Below are 12,595 nucleotides of genomic sequence, written 5' to 3'. Positions count from 1 at the left end.
AGGATGGAGGCAGGGAGACCTGTTAGGAGGCTGTGGCAACAATCCAGATGAGAGATGATGTTGGCTTGGATGGAATTACCAGTGGTGGAGGTCATGAGAATGGTTAGATTCCGGATATGATTTGAGGCTAGAGCCATCAGTATTTGCTGATGGGTTCTGAAAGTGAGGTCAAGGTGATGTCAAGGTTTTTGTCCTGAGCCGTTGGAAGGGTAGAATTTCTATCACCTAAGGTGGAGAAGGCCGGGAGAGGAACAGATTTGGGGAGGGATATCAGAAGTCTGTTTTTTGGAGAAGTTGAACTTGAGATGCCTGTTAGACATCAAGTGGAGATGCTGGGTAGCAGATGGATATGAGTCTAGAGTGTAGGGACAAGATCTGGGCTGAATATACAAATTTGGGACTTGTGAGAAAAGAGGAAAGATTCAAAGCTAGAGGCTAGATGAGTTACTGGAGGGTGTGGGAGTTAGACAGAAAAAAGAAGTTCAGTTTGAATCTCCTTGTAACTTTGATGAAAATGTGAGTTAAAATGAAAACTGTCTCTCAGTTACAGAAAGGTTATTGGAAAGGTTTTATCCCTTATTACTATTTAATATTTTCATGACATTTCTCACTAATTCCTCACCCACCCTTTTCCTTACTAAAGAGGTTCTTACTAATTTTATCTTTATGAAAACCAGCCCTGCAGGCCACTTGTTCTGGTTCCCTCTCAGATTAATGGGCCCTGAAGTTACTATTGGTCTCTTTTTTATTTATTTATTTTTTGGTGTGGTACGCGGGCCTCTCACTGTTGTGGCCTCTCCCATTGCAGAGCACAGACTCTGGACGCGCACGCTCAGTGGCCATGGCTCACAGGCCCAGCTGCTCCGCGGCATGTGGGATCTTCCCGGACCGGGGCACGAACCCGTGTCCCCTTCATCTGCAGGCTGACTCTTAACAACTGTGCCACCAGGGAAGCCCTATTGGTCTCAAACTGCTCTCCACTCTTTTCAACTCTTTGGAAATTAAAGGAAGCCAAGGAGGCACAAAAATAACTACTATATTTTCTGTGGGCTCAAGGGCCTTATCAAACTAAAACAGAGTTTTAGTTTAAAAAACATTGTCTTCCTATAAGAAATAAAGATAGGAAACATTCCAGCTGTTTTGTTTTCATCCATGACCTTGAGAATTGCCTTCGTTTTCCAAATGGAGGAACAAAATCTTATTTCATTGAAATGTGGATGGGCAGAAATAATCCTTTCACTACTCTGGATGTTATATAATTTTTAGATTGTTTGCAAAAGTCACTCTGAGTAATCTAAAGATGAAATAAAAGATAAAATATCAGGAAGGGTTTTGTTACAGTTACTATGGCTGTAAAACAAATTACCCTAAAACTGAGTGGAATAAAGCAGATATTTATTATGCTCTCAAATTCTGTGGGTAACAAATTTGGACAGGGCACAGCAGGGCTGGCTTCCTCTTCCCTGATGCCTGGGGCATCAGGTAGAAGATGGGAAGCTGGGAGCAGGAATCATCTGAAGGCTCGTGCACTCAACTAGCAGCTGGTACTAGGTGCCATTTGGGGCCACAGTTTCTCTCCATTCGGGCTTCTCCATGTGGTCTCTCTGCATGGACTAGTTTGGACTTATTTGCAGCATGGTGGCTGGGTTCCAGGGGTGAGTTTCCTGTAATAGAGAGCCAGGTGGATGCTGTCTCCTTTGTCTGGCTTAACCTCAGAAGTCACATGCTTCACTTCTGCCATAGTCTCTTTGTAGGGGCAGTCTCAAGCTCACCCAGGCTCAGATCAAGGAATACAGGTCCTGCCTCTCAGTGGGGAGAGTGTCAATCACATTGCCAGAGGAGCATATGGAATGGGATATATAAATTAGTGCGCATCCATCTTTGAGAAAATACAATCTGCTAAAGATTTAGTGACTATCAGGAACATAAGCTATTAAATTCAAAGAGTTTTTGAGGAGGGAAGTAGAGAAGAGATAAACATCTCAGAAGAGATTGAAGGTTGAGGTAAGGACTTCCGTCACTAATTTTAGGAATGCTTTTTTTTTCCTTCCTACTTTGCAGACCATGAAAATGTTGCTTCAGGAAAAGGTCTGTATCTGTATCTCAGGTTCACAGTCTCATTAAGGCAGTATTTGTACAGTTTGCTGGATGACTTCTCAGAAGGGCACAAGGAAGTGACATATGGTGAAGATGCAAACAATTACTGAAGGCCCTTGGGAGTTTGCAGACATCACCCATATAAGAGAGAAGCTTTCCTATGAAGCTGTTCCCCTCCCTGACAAGAGGGCATTGAATTCCCTGATCCACTCTGTTCTTAACTTCCACCAATTTCCCTCCAGACATGTGCAAAAAGAATCAGGCTAAATCATACCCTTTACCTCTGAAGATTTAAATCTGGGGGAAAGCTCTTCTTTCCCCACATACTAAGTCAGCACCATGGACCAATTTTTAGAAGAAATTATTGTCTTTGTCCAGGTTAGAGGGTAGATTAGAAAGATTCACAACCTCTAGATAAAGACTGGGAGGGAAATGAAAGAAATCCTTGGTGTTACGGAAGCTCATGGTAAAGCGAATGCAAATATGTGGGCAAATTTGGCGAGTTATTTGGGATGATTTCAGATTTCCAAGCAGTGCGTATGCTATGGGGACAAACATCAGGGTGACGTTTTCTGGCTTTGCTCATATATGGTCCAATCAGAGGAAGCTCTAGGCTCCCCATCAGCACTCACGAGCAAGGTGACACAAAGCAGGAAGAAAGCTTTTTTTTTTTTTTTTTTTTTGTGGTACGCGGGCCTCTCACTGCTGTGGCCTCTCCCGTTGCGGAGCACAGGCTCCGGACGCGCAGGCTCAGCGGCCATGGCTCACGGGCCCAGCCACTCCGCAGCACGTGGGATCCTCCCGGACCGGGGCACGAACCCGCGTCCCCTGCACCGGCAGGCGAACTCCCAACCACCGCGCCACCAGGGAAGCCCAGGAAGAAAGCTTTTTAAAAAATAAAAAGCACTTAGGTCATAAAATATTAGAATTGATTAAATCCTAATACAGTTTAAATGGACCAGATTTTTGCAGTTTTCAAAGTATCAGACAGCTGAGACTGAACTTTATTGATTAGTTCTATTTTAATTAGCCTTTGACTATTGGGACCTCAGGATGTTGGGCTATGAAAGTCCTACAAATGTTGGGGTTTGGCTGCACGGGTGCTTCAGAAGCAGAGTCATACAGGGGAATAGTGGGTGCTATGAGAGCATTGCAGGGTCCAGGTGGACTTGGTAAAGGCCAGGAAGTCAAGGGAAAGTGAGGGAACCAAGAATAGAGAAGTTAGTTTCCCAGGAATGGGTAATTTCATGCAGGCACCGTGGAAACGATTTGTAAGGATGGTAGCAGTGGGAGATTGGATTAAGGATGAAGAAGCCCAGACCAGTTCTGAGATAAATTTGAGAAAGAAAAGGTGACCTGGGTGCGTGGGGTACTTCCATTTTGCCTTCTGGGAGATAACATGAAATTTGGGTAATTTAATCTTTCAAAAAAAATAATTTAGTAGGATAAGTCTCTGCCTTATGTGGTAGAGACTTCTAATGCTCACCCTATCCTGTTCGCCTCTCTTCTTGGCCCACAGAAGCTACTCTTGTACATCTGTCTTCTATTTGGATGGGGCCATGTAACTAGTCTGACCTGTGGGCTGTGGGCACAGGTCATGTGAACCAAAGTATCTAATTACTGCTGTGTAAGACCCTCCACTTCTCTCTTACCTCTGCCTGCAGAACCTGAAATATTCCAGATGATGGAGCCTTCACTATTCTGGTTCTGGAATGATGGCAATGTGGACAAGAGATGCCCCACCCATAACCCCACTGATGTAAAATGGACATGTTGCATGAGCAAAGAAATAATTGTGTTAAACTACTGAGATGTGGGGTTATTACCTCAGCATAATCTAATTGGTCATGAATGACACAAGTCAGATGTGCAAATGCTATAGTATTATTTTCTATAATTTATTTCATTTTGCTGTCAAGTCTACATCTTGCTGGAGGCTGACAAGGGAACTTAAGCGTGCCAATTAATGGTAATAGTCTCATTTTTGGAATTTATACATATCTATGTGTGTGTGTGTGTATATATATTGTTTTTTGTTTTGCTTTGTTTTTCCCCCAAACTCAAGTTCATAGAGTTTTTTTTTTTTCTCAGCCAACATGGTATCTAGACATGAGGGTAGCTCATTTGTCTTCATGGCAGAAGGGAGGAGAGAGATTTATGCTCTTCCTGGACCCTGGATACCATGCTGACTTTGCTGCAGAAGTTTATGGCTAGGACTGCATCTGACTCCATTTTTCCCAGGTTTTCCTAGGCTCGGCAGATCCTCAGGTCTTGGCTAAGTCCCATCTAGTAGCCCTGCCCAGGATGTCCAACCCCTGGCCCAGCCTCTATTATAGAGTTACCTTTCCATGGAAGTACGATGCAGAATTGAGAGTCCTTACCCTCAGCTACATTTTTGGGTCCCCACATTGGCCTACAGGCCTGTCTGAATCACTTTTTTACTGCCTCCTCTTTATTTATCTTAGATTTCTACCCTTTCACTGTCTGTCCCCACTGCCTGAGCTAAGGATCAGAGAGACAGGAGTGCTTGGGCCCTTAGAGACCAGATAAATTCTTCCTCCTACACTCTCCCCTGCCCCCAGTCTGCTTTTCCCCTCCAGATAGGATATGACCTGCCCTTTCTTTCTGGTGGGGATTTCCTCTAAGTCACTTCCTTCTTCTCTTCTGTAGACATCTTTGTTCTACATGGCCCTGCCTCCTTCATTAAGGCATTAAGCCTCGTGGCTTGGCCTTAATGGCAAACATGATTTATGGGGAGAATAAAAAAAACTTAGGTTCACATTTTCAAGATAATTACATTAGCATTTATAAAGCACTTCCTCCTTGGAAATTCTGCCTACTGTCCTGACATTTTTGGCATTTGCTGACTCACTTGGAGGAGAATCCAGCAGCCTCCAGTGTGTGGTAAGGGGTGTGAACAGCCCTGGTGTCAACCTTCTTGGTTCAAGTTCGTTGACTGACAAAGGGAGCTTCTTCCATTCTGTGGAATACTATATATAAAATATTTGCCTGCTGCAAAGTAAACTGAGTTTAACCTCCAATTCCCATAGAAACCCTAAGGGAAAGACAATCTTTTCTTTTCAGTCTGCCAGCTACCTTGTTTTCCTAAACTCCATACTTTAATTTCCTTTAGGGCCTTACTCAGATAGTCATGGCTTATTTCAAGACTAGCAAGAATCAAATGAATAAATGCAGACTTCATTTTTTTACCTTGCTTTTTGTCATATCTTTAGTTGGTACATGGACGTCTTAAGTGAATTTTGCCTTATTAAGAGAAATTCCCATTTTTGTACAGAGTATCTTGTCTAATTTTGCACCTCTCTTATGGGATGTCCACTGTAAATATGATACCAATAGATCATTTTAAGCTGAACCTCAGGGAGTCTTGCTGCTTTTGAGCCTTGAGAATGGCTTATCCTGGAGACTCTTGGTTATTCTTCATGAAAAATAATGATTACTCAAGAGGTTTCTCATTTTTTTTTAGTTTGTTGCTGAATATTTTTAGCCATGCATGATCTTGTATTTGTTGAATTCATGATACTCTGTCTTTTATCTCCCCATCAAACAATCAAATCATGCTTCAGGAATATGCCATCTGTCTTCCTTGCTGAAAGTTTGTGCTAAGATAAAATCACTACATTTCTCTCTGGTGACAGGGACCATACAGAGGAAACTCTCCTTTCCTCTTTAGTTGACACAAGATGTTGGGAGCATGTTCATGAGCAGATGTATAGCATTTTGACAAAAGATGCATTTCTGAAAGTTGCCTCTTGGTTTCAAATCCTATGACCTTATTTTTGTTGGACAGCTTTGTGCATTACTTAAAAAATTCGTCAGGTCTACTTCTTACTTGAGCTACTTCTATCGCAGCTAGTTCCTGTAGACTTTAATCTGTTTCATGCTGGGCTTCTGGGCTCATGCCATGGTCAAGCACCTCTAGTTTCTTGCCCTATGACTTCTCTGATACCACATCATGGGATACTGCTCTGTACATACAAATATACAACCCCAAAATTCAGAGGAATAAACTCTTACTTGAGCCACCCTTGACCAATGGGAGAGAAGAGCAGATATATCCATCTGCTTCATCTTTTATCCCCAGGATGCTTCTGAAATAAGGCTCCTTGGAAGGTCATGGTGGATCAAGTACTGGCTGCTCATAGTAAAGGCCAAGTCAATAACAGAAGACTTTGCTTTCTTTCTGTTTTGCTTCTCCTGTCCTGCAGTCTTGTTCCCTAGGAACCATATTCCAAAATAACCTACCTACAAGGAAGTTTTTGCCTCAGGTTCTGCTTTGGGGGGGAAACAAGGCTAAGATAATATCTTCTTTATAAAATAGGAGCTAGTATTTTCTCATTAAAGCCTACTAATAGAGAGTCAAACGTATAGAGAAGAAGCATTTGAGAGTTTGGTGAATGTGTATGTGTGCATGCATATGCCAGAGTGTGAAACTGCATTCCAAAGCCAGCTGTATTAGTTATTTGGTTTTCCACACAAAGAGATAGATAAGTGGGTTATCCAAAAATCTTTTATATTTAAAATTAAGATGTACCCATCCCCCCCATTTACTAATAGTCAAAACTCATATTTCCTTTTCTATTCCTGGCTTCAAGTTCCTTCCAACTTGATACTTCTTTTATAACTTAAGCTCCTGTAGTATAATCGTAGGGAAGAGATCTTAGAGAATCTACAAAACAGATAACACACTTAACTGTAAAAGTTAAATTGGAATTATCTGCTGCTTGGGATAACACACATTTTATTCCTATTAATAGGAATAATAAGGATTGACTGAATTGGTACTGGTGATAGAGAATATGATTTTCTTTTATTTAAAACTGGAAACCTGTTTAATTGGAAGTTCCTAATGGATTCATTATCAAAATAGCTAATAGAAGGATGTTTAAGGGGTTAAAAGGAAAGGGGGTTAGAAGAACACCTTCTTAAGTAAAGCTAGGCCCATTCCAAATTCTAGAGCCTCATGACTGTGGAGGGGGAATCCTGATAACCATTTACATAATCAATGTCTTGAGAAGGAAATTGTTTCTCTGCTGTGATATTGTGATTTATAATAAATATATATTTGGCCTTCATCCCATTCCTAGCATGGAGCTCCTAAAACCCTTGGAATTTACTAAGTGAAGAGAGAGAAAGTTATGTTATGTTAATGATGTGACATTTGGAAAACCCGTAGGTGACCTAAGGATGGGGGCTGGTTGCCAGGGGAAACAATCTTGTGATTAGAGGGCTGGAACTTTCAGTCCCACTACCCACCCCCATATCCTCACCTCTGGGGAGGGGAGGGGGACTGGATATTGAATTCAATCACCAATGGCCAATGATTTAACCAACCATGCCTATGTAATGAAGTCCCCATAAAACCCCTAAAGGATGGGGTTCAGAGAGCTTCCTGATTGGTAAACGCATGGAAGTGCTGGAATAGTGGTGCCCCCAAGAAAGAGCATGGAAGCCCTGAACCCCTTCCCATGTACTTTGCCTATATTCTTCATCTGGCTGTTCATCTGTATCCTTTACAATATCCTTTATAATAAACTGGTAAAATAAGTAAATTTCTGAGTCCTATGAACTGATCGATCAAATTACTTGAACCCAAAGAGGGGGTGATGGAAACCTCTTATCTAGTGGGCCAGAGGCCCAGGTGACAGCCTGGACTTGCCATTGGCATCTGAGGTTAGGGGAGGGAGGTGCAGTCTCAGAGGACTAAGCCCTTAACCTGTGGGATCTGACACTATGTCCAGGTAGATAGTGTCAGAATTGAGTTAAATTGTAGGACACCCAGTCAGTGTCTGCTGAGAATTGCTCAGTGGTGTTTGAAAGAACACACATTGGACCAGCCCAATGGAATAGGAAAATAGAATCCCATCAAAATCTCAAAGGAACAGGTATGTTATAAGAGAGTTTTGGGGGAGGGGATCCCTAAAAATTTGCTGTCTTCTAGGGTTGCTGAGGCTGGGGTTCTAGTCACTAGATAGCATGCTTCAAGTGATTTTTGTCCTATTATTGCTCATTTCTGAGTAACTGGTAGATATCATGTGGTTCTGGTTTCTTTTTCCTTTGCTAGGACAGGCAAAAGTAAGAGAAAACCTGGACTCACCCCCTTTCTTGTGGTTGCATTATGTGGGTAATTAGTAATTGTGGAATCTCTTTAATCTTTTTTTTAAATAAATTTATTTATTTTATTTTATTTATATTGGGCTGTGTTGGGTCTTCATTGCTGTGTGGGGGCTTTCTCTAGTTGTGGCGAGCGGGGGCTACTCTTTGTTGTGGTGCATGGGTTTCTCATTGCAGTGGCTTCTCTTTGTTGCGGAGCACGGGCTCTAGGCACGCGGGCTTCAGCAGTTGTGGCACGTGGGCTCTAGAGTGCAGGCTCAGTAGCTGTGGTGTGTGGGCTTGGTTGTTCCTTGGCATGTGGAATCTTCCCGGACCAGGGCTTGAACCCATGTCCCTTGCATTGGGAGGAGGATTCTTAACCACTGCACCACCAGGGAAGTCCCTCTTTAATCTTCTGTTCAAGTTTGATAATTTTTTGCTTTGGTGAATCATAAGCAGCCATGATTGCACATGTTCCCTTTTGCTATCTTTCAACAATATACCAGTTGAATAAAGAATTTCAGAAGTTGATTGTAGTAATTAAAACTATTTTGGTTGCAAATGACAGAAAGCCAAGTGATAGTTGTTGAAGCAAGTATGTTGTGGTGTCTCACAGATCTCAAGGGCAGGCCTCTCTCTTCACATTTTTCATGTTGATGTCTTTATTTTTCTACCTCATTTCCCTCTTCCTCACTCCTTCAGCAGGCTTGCTGTGCTTGCATGGGAAGAAAACATGGCGGTTAACAGGACCTACCTGACCTTTTCATTTAAAGCTTCAGTCACCTGGGAAGAGATGGACTCTCCTCATTTCAGTTACAAAATCCTGGCAAAGGACTTGGAATGGCCCAGCTTGGATCAAATGCTCACTCTGGAACCAATCTGCTTGCTAGGACAGGTTCTGGAAGGTGATTGGCCCAGATATCTTCTCCTGGACCAGCTAACTATGGCCACGGTACATTTTGTACAAGATGTTTGGTCCAGAGGTTACTATGTTGATAAAACAGGGAAGAAGAGGGAGAAGAGGCTATTTTCAGAACAAAGCAGGGGAGCGTTAGAGGTGGCTCCATGTAGTTGAAGTAATAATTATTCATTACACTGACCCCTTAGCATCAATTTAAGGAAAATTTCACATAAAATGCCAAATCGTTTTTGGTGCTGGCAATATTAAATGGTTCCTTGAGAAAAACATGGATGTTTTAAAAATATATAGTTCCTACTTATGACATGGATAAAGATAATGTAATAATTCAGTCATAATATCTAGTTTATTAAAAATATGTAAATATTTGAATGTTGATGGAGTATTGGAATGCAATGAAAATGAAATATAAAATCATTATAATATGGCTTAGTTCCCCCAGCTACTGAAATGTTCCTTCAATTGAATGTGTATTTAGTTTTATTTGTTGTTATTTGTTAATTGTGTAAATAATAAGTGATTAAGCAGTCTAGTTCTGGGGGTAATTTGCTTGGTTTGGTATTTTTCTTTGCCACTTACTAGCTGTATGGCCTTGGAAAAACTACATAATCTCCCTATGCCTCAGATTATTTACCTGTAAAGTGGGAGCAATAATTGTGACCTTTTCATAGGTTGTTATGACTATAAAATTAGTTATACGTGCAGAGTGCTTAGAACATGTGCCTGGCATGTAGTCAGCATTCAGTTAATGTTCGCTATTAATATTAGAATACTCTTTGAGAATTATTAATTTCTTCAAGACTATAAAAGATTGATACAAATGGACTTTCTTGCATACTTTTTTGAATTTCATTGAAATGATAAAATGGACTCTTTGCAGAAAGTTCGTGAGCTCTATCTTTCAGAAAAATACAAAGTAGGGGTCAGTGGTCATGCTTTGAAGACTTGAGACATATTCTGCACTAGGTATCCATTAAGACTTTTCACAGATGTTTTATTTCATAGATGTTCCAGCACCCTCTCCTCTGAGCACAAGGTAGTATTTTATTTTCCACTTACTGGAAGTTAAGTGACCTGCTCTGGCAATGATTTCTTGGTGTAGAAACTTTGAGTCAGGGTGCGTGTTGCCTCACTTCCTTTTCCTTCTAACATGACAACTGGCAACTTCTAAGATGAGGGCTTCTCCATTAGCCTGAATCCCTGATTGACAACTCACAATGGACATGTAGTATGAGCAACAAAGAAATTTTTCTTATTTTAAACAACTGAAATTTTGCTATTTAGATTCCAGTGCAGCTCAAGACCTCCAAATAAGGCCTCTGAAAAGGAGGGTATATCCAGGCATTAGGTCTGGCTGGGCTGCTTCTCCTTTGGCTATATTTCATTCAGGAATGAACATCTGCATAATTAGGATATCAATTTCAAATAACATCACATTACTAAGAACAGATGTTTTACTGCAGGACAAAAGCACCCACATTTTGTGCAATGATGCTGTTATTATTTAAAACTCTGGCATCAATTGAAAATTTATATTAAAGTAATAAATTTCTAACCCAGCCTCACAAAAGCAGAGCTCATTTTTAAGGCTGCCATCTCTGTTTGCTTGGTAAAGCCCATACATCCATCATTCCAACACTTCCAAATACTGGTATTGATAAAGTGTCTTTCATTGTTCTGTGTAGTTTTAACTATCCATTTCATCTATTTCTTTTACTGCTGTAATTTATAAATGACCTGATATTTTCTATCCAAAAATTCTTTCAAATTAAGTCATTTGGTGTTTTCTTATCCATCTTGAATCTGAAGAAGCACAGTTTATTTGACCCTTTAAAATAGTGTTTCCTGTTATTCCTGGGCTAGAAATGAGCATACAGTTGGGTAAAGAACCAGATTCAACTAGTGGAGATTTTGTTTTGCTGAGGCTGGAGTTTTACTGTACATTTCCTCCACATTCAACTGGCCAACAAAATCGTTTTCATGTTTTCCCTCAGAAATGTCTCTCCTTCTTATTTTTTTAATGGAAAGACACTTCATTTATTAAGACTCTATTACCTAATAATCTTAACTGTACTTTTCTTTAACATAGAATAGGCTGTTCTTATCATTTGCTTTTTTTTAATTAAAAATTTTTTAACATCTTTATTGGAGTATAATTTCTTTACAACGGTGTGTTAGTTTCTGCTGTATAACAAAGTGAAACAGCTATACATATACATACTTCCCCATCTCTTCCCTCTTGTGTCTCCCTCCCACCATCCCTATCCCACCCCTCTAGGTGGTCACAAAGCACTGAGCTGATCTACCTGTGCTATGCGGCTGCTAGCCACTAGATACCTATTTTATATTTGGTAGTGTATATATGTGCATGCCACTCTCTCACTTGGTCCCAGCTTACCCTTCACCCTCCCTGTATCCTCAACTCCATTCTCTATGGCTGCGTCTTTATTCCTGTCCTACGCCTAGGTTCTTTTTTTTTTTAGCATCATTATTGGACTTCAATTGCTTTACAATTGTGTGTTAGTTTCTGCTTTATAACAAAGTGAATCAGTTATACATATACATATGTCCCCATATTTTTCCCCTCTTGCATCTCCCTCCCTCCCACCCTCCCTATCCGACCCCTCTAGGTGGTCACAAAGCACCGAGCTGATCTCCCTGTGCTATGCAGCTGCTGCCCACTAGCTATCTATTTTACGTTTAGTAGTGTATATATGTACATGCCACTCTCTCACTTTGTCCCAGTTTACCCTTCCCCCTCCCCATATCCTCAAGTCCATTCCCTAGTAGGTCTGCATCTTTATTCCCATCTGGCCCCTAGGTTCTTCATGACCAATTTTTTTTTTTTTTAGATTCCATACATATGTGTTAGCATACAGTATTTGTTTTTCTCTTTCTGACTTACTTCAGTCTGTATGATGATCTCTAGGTCCATCCACCTCGCTACAAATAACTCAGTTTCATTCCCTTTTATGGATGAGTAATATTCCATTGTACATATGTGCCACATCTTCTTTATCCATTCATCTGTTGATGGACACTTCGGTTGCTTCCATGTCCCGGCTATTGTAAATAGAGCTGCAATGAACATTTTGGTACATGACTCTTTTTCAGTTATGGTTTTCTCAGGGTATATGCCCAGTAGTGGGATTGCTAGCTCGTATGGTAGTTCTATTTTTAGTTTCTTAAGGAACGTCTATACTGTTCTCCATAGCATCTGTATCAATTTACATTCCCACCAACAGTGCAAGAGTGTTCCCTTTTCTCCACACCCTCTCCAGCATTTATTGTTCCTAGATTTTTTGATGATGGCCATTCTGACAGGTGTGAGATGATATCTCATTGTAGTTTTTTTTTACCTCGTTATTGGAGTATAATTGCTTTACAATGGTGTGCTAGTTTCTGCTTTATAACAAAGTGAATCATGTTATACATATACATATGTTCCCATATCTCTTCCCTCTTGCA

This window comes from Monodon monoceros, unplaced genomic scaffold, assembly GCF_005190385.1.
Source record: "Monodon monoceros isolate NGI ecotype Baffin Bay Population unplaced genomic scaffold, NGI_Narwhal_1 Super_Scaffold_11, whole genome shotgun sequence".
Classification (NCBI taxonomy): Eukaryota; Metazoa; Chordata; class Mammalia; order Artiodactyla; family Monodontidae; genus Monodon; species Monodon monoceros.
The sequence above is the reverse complement of the archived record's forward strand: the minus strand, read 5'-3'. Positions refer to the sequence as shown.